This window comes from Parus major, chromosome 2 (genome assembly GCF_001522545.3).
Source record: "Parus major isolate Abel chromosome 2, Parus_major1.1, whole genome shotgun sequence".
NCBI classification, from domain to species: Eukaryota; Metazoa; Chordata; class Aves; order Passeriformes; family Paridae; genus Parus; species Parus major.
Window position 1 is genome coordinate 32,911,985 of NC_031769.1, and position 8,369 is coordinate 32,920,353.

Sequence of the window (8,369 nt, forward strand, 5' to 3'; positions counted from 1 at the left end):
AAAGTACCTCTTTAACAAAATGGCACTCCATAAAAATTTAGTGTGTTCCTGCTGTAATTAAAAAGCCCTAGTCATTTTTGCATTTATGATATAAACTATAATAGCTGTAAAATCCTGCAATTAATTTGCGCCAACATTTCATACTTGAGAAATTCTCATTACAAATTTCATTACTTATTCACTTATCTGTAATTTGTCCTATATAACCTAAAGAATATTAACAAATTTAGAGTCACTTTTGCTCTATTAAAAGCTAAATAGAAAAGCCTTTCACCTAGCAAGCCAATTGTGATAACATTCTCCAGCCTGCTCCAAAATGGTGGTCGGGCTACACAAAAAGAGATATTCTTTATGAAGCACAAGCAATAAATGACAGGCTAAAACCTCTTGGAAACTGTGTGATGTATCCCGAGCTGTTCCACCACACCCTCATCACTTTAAAAGCGTTACAAGGTTTGAATGCCCTACAGAGTGCCTGTGAAGATGACACACAGCAAAGGGCAGGACTGGCAATAAAGCAGCAAGAAAATGATCTCTCCAGCCAAGAGTGACTATGCAACATCCAAACGCCAGGGATTTCTGTTCCCTCTTCAGTTTGCTTCCTGCTGATCATGATGATAATCTGTACTCCGGATGTCTGCAGGACTTAAGGGGCTGTAAAATCTTGAGGAGCTCTGACACAAAGTCCCAGTTTCCCTACAAGTGATTCTGCTACCAAAACAAGGCAAAAGAAAGGACCAGTAGGAGAGGGCTGCAGACACAGGACAACATGATGGGGAGAGAAACTTCTGCTGCTCTGTAGTTTCTCCCACCTGGTGAATTCATAGAGTGTGACAGCAAAAACACCCAACTGCTCTTGAAATTTTGACCATATTTCCTTAATGGCTTTTTCTTCTCTGTCATCCCATGTGGGGCCAGAGCTCCAACACAGGAGATGACAGAACTCCACTGAAAGCAATTGAAGTAAAGAAAATCATGTCCAAGACTGCTGATCATCCTTTCCTTCATCCAAGTCCAGTCCAGCTTTCCCCAACCTCAAAACAGTGTTTCCAAACATGCCATTCATGAACTGACACCCTCTCTGTTTATTTTAACTCATTTTCAATCAAAAGAGGATGCTTTTTTCCTTTCCTCATTCTTGACTATGCGTTTACAAGACAGTATCACTCACCTCACTCACTGTACTAACAGGATATTTTACTGTCATACACAAGACCTGCCAAGTCTTATGTATGATGGTAAAATACAATGACAATAGAAGCCAGGAAGGAGCAAACAGGAAAAGCTGAAACTCAGATTGGTCACCTGGCAAAGAAGAAAGAAATATATTTTCTTCCTCAGGATTCAAAGTCTAGCAGTACAACTCCACCAAAAAAATAGCCCACTGAGCAATTTGTAATACAGTTACAGTAGCACAAGCTTCAGGCATGTCCTAAATGTTTTCTGATATGCTAAGAAGAAATAAGTTATGATCTCCTAAAGAATAGGTAGGGTGAAACAACAGAAAATAAACTGGGATGCCACCAACCTCATTTAACTGAGAACAATTAGACAAATACAAATATTAAGATTTACTATCAATGTGAAAAATGAACTTTGACTAACTTTGCATCTTTGCAAACATGGAATCTACTACAATCCATTATGAAAATTAGAAGGATGATGGAAAATAAGGACTAAAAACAAGTAACTTCACCTCCCCGCAACAGAACAAAGCCTAGACACACTGGATCAGGAAAGTATCACTCTGTTTCCAAAAAATTATATTCACAATGAACAGAGACTCAAATATGAGTACACACATCTGTACTATATAAAGACATGCATATATCCTCTCCATCCCAACAATATATAACGCTATATTGGCATTTTACTAGCTTTTATACCACATTAATTTTATTTCAATCTGTAATTAACTTCCACAAAATTTAACTGTGAGACAGGAAATTACTATTCTAGCATAAATAATCTTGTTTTGGAAAATGGCAATGTTAACACAACCAACAACACAATTCATATATGAAAGAAGATGGCATACTTATTAGCTTTGTGTGCTCCATATTTCATAGAATACTGTGGTGTAAATTGAAATTTTATATGATTTAATAAACTTATATGATAGTCAAGTACCCACATAACTGTAACAAACAGTACTCCTCTCTTAATCAGGGCTCTCTCTACATGTGAAGCTCTCTTTCATTATCAAAGCCTTAGCTTAGCTTATGACAAACCAGAGACTATTAAAGTACCTTCAGAAAAGTACATTTACAGCACCACAATCCTTCAAATATCCTCCCTTAATTCTGGAGGACAGTTGTTGTAAAGGGGAATATAAAACCTACCTTTCTTCCACCATGAATCAACTTTGCAAACAAATTATCCAGCATAATTTCCATTGTGCTGTATAACAAAACAGTGTCAACAAACAAATACACACAGGCATGTGTGGGGATTTGTATCAAGATGACAGATACTAAAATGGAACAGAAAAATTTGGAAAGGAGAAAGGTTTATTTGGCTTCAAATCACTGGTTAGTTCAACAGATTATACACAAAATTTAAAGTTTCTTTGTCTTTGGTGCATTAGAGGCAATATACAAGGCCAGCTGTTATCTTTCAAAAACTTGCTGGCCCATCTAGACAAATGGTCCTCTGTAAAAAGAGGAATGATGCACAAGGTTTCTGGCTGGAACTAACTGTGCTCTCCTTAAAACCTGTGTAATGCACTGTGTGTACTGCACACATACACACACACCACTCTGCAGCTGCCTCAAGAACAAAGACCATCAGTACTCTGACACAGCTATTTTTTATATACTGGGTGCCATCACTTTACTCACCATGATTATGACACCCTTGACATTCTTCCCTGTAGAAATAGAGGGTGCCTGGTAATTAGAGTCAATGCTTAGCCTGGTTATCTGCAAAAAAAGTATCAATGAAGTAATGATTCAGTCAGGCCACCACATTCCCTGCAAGCCACCCTCAAGCATTTGCAAACAAGTCAAGTGAATGAAAGATGTTCCAGTTGCTCCCTTTGCTGCACAAAACGTCAGCAGAGCTATAAACAGGGGATTTCAGAGGCAAAGGAATTGTCACTGGTTTTTGTTCTCTGCTTCTAAGTTTTAAACATGACCTTCCACCCTAAGCTTTTAATGTATTTTTTCACTCCAGAGTACAGATCATTGCCCCTAAATTCATGCCTGAAATACATTTTCTGTGTTTGCAATACTTTTAGAAATTATGTTTATGGAATATCCTTGGAAGAGAATGAACTCTTTATTCATAATATATAAGCTTTACATTTTTAATAACAGAATTAGACCTTCACTGATTTTATAACTATACTATTAGCCAACACACTCTGGTTTCAAATTAATTTGAAATAACTCACACAATGACTTTCTGCAGTCAGGATTGGAGAAGCATGGACTTTGAAGTAGGCAGAGTCTGTTAAATTAAGCAGTAATTGCAGCTACTGCTAATGAAAGCACGGAACATTCTCCCTAGTCCTTCGCACATAGCCCGGATTTCTTCTGCAGCGACAGAATGGATGAGCTGCTGATCACCTTTTGCTAAAATCTGATTTCAGAAATGACACAAAGGTCTCTGAATAAACTGCCTTTCCCAGTGTATTTTCCCTGCTTATTGTATCATGCTAATAGGTATCCTGCATAATGATAACTTAAATGAACACCAGCACAGACTCCACGCCACTGTCTCATTAAAGAGCTATGATCAACATTTTCCAGCCTCAGTAGGATCACATCCCACTGTGCTAAGAGATGCACAAACACACGTGACTAGAGAGAGACTTCTGCAGACCTCAGTGACTCTCTGCTCCAAGGGAAGGAGTTTCCCTTCAGGACATGTGTGAGAGCTTTTCTGAGGGAAGACTATAATGTTTGCCAATCTCTAACCTAACTAGGGCCTAGATGTAGTATTTACATGATGCTATAATGTCATTATTTATTAAACAAGCCATATGAATCCATAGTGTATACACATGCTGAACTTCAAGGCTGGTAAGAAACACACATAACTATGGGAAAAAAAACTATCTTTGGGAAAATAATATTCAGATAATGTCTCAGTCACTGGATCCTAATAGTGTATGGAGGGGTTAATTTCAAAAGAGACACGGTTGGCAAATAAAATTTATCTTGGAGTGGAAAAAACTCACCTCACCCTTCCTCCAAAGTCTTCTAATGTCTTAAATTTTCACAGAGTTCACTACTGCAGTACTGAACTCAAAAAATCCCAGCGACTTTTCTAAGTGCTACTACTGCTAACTTAGCTCCTGTAGTGATACACCCAAAATCCAAAAACATCTTCCCCATATATCAGTAGCTGGACCTGTTTGCTCTGCCTGCGTACTTCAGAACCATTTGCTTTGTCTCCTGAAAATATTTCTGCGGCCAAGTCGAATAGAATGACACACGCTAAGAAAGGCAGCTGACGCTGGGGCAGTTTCTGACCACAGAGGAGAAAATGTTCTTAACTTCTGAGGGATGACAGGTCCTCATATGATAAACCTGTCAAAAGTGTTACCTAACATTGTTGTCTGCATTGCAATCTGTTTCCCAGTAACTCTGGGTCTGAGTAGCAGTAATAGAATTAATTATACTTCATTTTGCTGTCTTTAACAGTATTGACCAAATTTAAGAACAAATGAGAAGCGCTTATCAAGCTTGAAGAAAATAATCCATCAGTGGCACAATTTAAATTCTCTGCAGTTCTCTTATTAATCAAAGTAACACTTACTATCCTATCTTCACTTCCCATTAACAGTCATTAAGCACTGTTGCTGATTGAAGCAATTTCTTTAGGGATCTCAACCTCATTTTTAAGAGAACCTTCTACAGTGGAAAACAATATCATACAGGAACAGTGACTTCAAGAGAGGAAGAAGGTTCTTCAATCATGTTTTGACCTTGACATTTTCCTGCAGCAGAAGTTCACTAAGTACACAACCAACATGCTCTAAACTTCTGACTTCTTTCTTCCAACAGCATCAGTGCTCCTCTATTAACCAGGGAGGAAAACATCACTTCAAAAGATGGTTATAGCAAGCAGGTTAAGTGTCTTTAATTATTGTACTGGCCTGCATTGGTGATTATTATTTATAGAGCCTTTTCATAGACCGGGAACCAATAAACAAACAAACAAACAAAAAAAACTAAAACAAAAAAAACCCCCAGTTTATTCTGTCATCTTACTGTCAACCCTCAGAGAAATCCAAGCTGTGATAAATCTCAAAGGTAATACACGGTACAGGAAAGATTTCTGATGTTGACTTTTTCTCCCCATTATAAACAATGTCACAGATTGATAGCTTTTGCTGGAATAAATGCAATTCTTCTCAGAGGAAGCTTAGTAGCTGGATGTAACACAAAGGGGCAGGGAAAAGCCCGGTCTATAAGCACTGAGCTGCAGCAGCACAGATCAATATGTGTCAGGGCTGTGGGTGCATTGTCTGAGCTCTACACTGTCCATCCCGGGCTTGTAGGTGGGACATGATCACATGAGGTAACAAAGCACTTTTTAAAAGCATTTCATGATTCAGGAGGGTTCCTGTGACCCTCTGCACTCTCAAGGAGTTTGTTCCATGGAGGGTGCTTTATGGGTGCCTTGCAAGGTCCCCAAGTTTACTGATTTTACAAGCCTTCATCTTGTGCCATTGTCCCCTAATTCAGCATTTCCCAGAGTATTTCAGTTCTGCTGCTTTGAACAGTTCTAGGGAAAACTGTACTTTTCCTTAGCTGCACTGTGAGGCTGGAGAAATGAGGACTAACCCTTATTTAAGCAGTAGCAAAAATGCCGACCTAGTGTCATAACCACGTTTATATGCAAGGCAGACGTTCGTCACATCACAATTCAGTTCAGAAAAGATGTATTTCAAAGCCTGATAAATGCACCTCACCATTTCCACATTTCTCTCATAGAAGGGTTTTTTATTGACTGGGCATTTTGGTACGCATCTGGCTCTTGGCCTTTAAACATAAATTTTTCTGACTGGTGTATGGCTGTGGCTAAACCAAACCTAGTATCAGCCTTGTTGGACTCAAACCTTCAACATTCAAAAGCTCGTAAGATTAATCATGAATGTTTCCAAAGTTTCCCACCCATCATACTGAGTAACTGAGTTCACTTTATCCTTCCAGGGAAGAAAAATCTATCAGTGGTACTAAATATAGAGTCATCGCTTCTGCTTAAGAAGCACTTGACCTGAAAATTAGTGACTGCCAGGGAATATTTTAGGGAAGAATCACTGGATATCTGCATGGATCTCATTCTGTCAGTGTCTCACTTGTCAAAAAAACACGTTACTGGATTCCGAGCCATTGAGTTTATCCTAGTGCAGCTCTTGAATCCCCACTGCCACAGCCCTTCCACTTGGGGAAAAAGAGAAAAGATAAAAATTTGGCTGTGTGTTCTGCCTACTTTCTACATCCACATGTGTTTAGACCATAAGAAATACAATATGACTTTGGAATTTGGTGGCCAAACTGCATACTGATTTTATTTCATATATAAGCAGTAGGCTGAGTATCAAGTTGGCAAAATTCTGTCTAAAATAAAAAGAACAAAAGATCACTTAACTTCTATGCAGCTAACTACACAGTTCCAGATCCCACTATATGAAATGCTAGACTAGATCCTGGATCAATGTAATACCTACTTCCATTAAGCACTTTAAAAGGACAACATCTTACCAAGTGTCCCATTAAGCTGACAAATTGACAACACTATGAATAAAAAAACAGAATACAGCATTGTGTTCAGGGAACATGAGTGGATTTCAGCTGTGTAGTATTTCTTCCTCTATATGAAGAAGGTTGGATAGCCAATCACATACTTACTTTCTCACTATTTATCAGGTCCAGACATGTGTATTAAAGTAAATTAACAATCAATTGTAGAGTGAATTATGGCAACTGTAGTGGGACTGAGTAGATGCACATGGGAACATAGTACATTTAAGCCTCCTTCTCTGCATATGTCACTTACCATTAATGCTAAAGATGATTTGGGGAAAAATCTTTTGCCATGTACTCTCATACAGAGGACATCTCCCTGGCAAAAGCCATTCTGTAGGGTGGGAACATTCAGCTCTATCCTTTAGTGGATCCATGTGGAGGCATAAAGCTGTACTGGCAGAAAATCTAATATCTCTCTTGATGTACATATGATTGTCAGAGTAAAATAATTTAAAACAAAGGAAGTATAGAAATAAAAAACATTATAGGATAAGAAGGCTCCATGCACAAAATTTTACCTTCTCTTTCTCCTTCTTGAGTTTAGCCCTGGTTTTAAGTCCCATAAACCAGACAGAATACAAAGCCACTAATTGGAGCACAGCTATTGAAATAATTTATGCCATAGCATCCATAGCTTTCTGTCATCTTTCTAGGGCACTTGGGCTGCAGTAGCTATGTATTCTAATAAGTTAACTCATTGCATTATATAGCCTGTTAGTCAAACGAATTGTTGGGCACAATCTGTTCCCAGTCAAGCCAGGGAAGGCTGTTTGTGTAACTAAAATGATATTTTACAAAAAGTAAGCACATTTAATACCATAGCCATAGAGCTGTAGATATGTTTGTCTTATTAAAATGGACAGATATATGACAGGACTAAGGAAAAAAGGTAAATTTTAATCTTATGCTTTTAATTTTTAATGTGAGGACCATATTATGATAAGTGCTTCCAGCACATCTTACATAATAGAAAAATAAAATATATCTGCACAGAATCAAGAGTCATATAATGTTGAAGGTCACTTGCCCTACAGTTTCAAAAAGAATTCATTGATATGATGTAAGAGCAAGGCAAATAGATGTAATTAAAATATGCTAAAACCAATAATAAAAAACATTGGCTTTTGTTTACTCTGGAAGCGAGCAGGAACCATATTACCTCTGCAAACTATTTTCACTTAGCACAATTCAGGCGGAATTATTGCCATGACCTTTTAAAAACGTACAAGTGTGGAATCGATAGCCTTTCAGAGGCACCACTGCGGAGGCAGTGCTGGCCATGCTGTGGTGGCGTGTATTTCTGCATCAGAAGGCAGCTGAAACCTAATTATCGTCAATCACACCGAGGTGAGCCAAGGCGGTGACAAGCCCTTTGCAGGTAGCGTAGGTGGGCACGTGCCTGTGGGGACGCCTTTGTGTGCACGAGCACGTACCCACTGCTCTTCCAACACCCATGAGGTGAGACTTAGGGATGAATTATAGGCAGTGTCACTCTCTTACAATAACAAACGCTGGTCAGAAACAGAAACCTGCAAATGATGCACAGGGAGCTGGCAGGCTGCCACCAACCCGCAGACCTTGCAGCCACAAACCACACCAGACCACTGA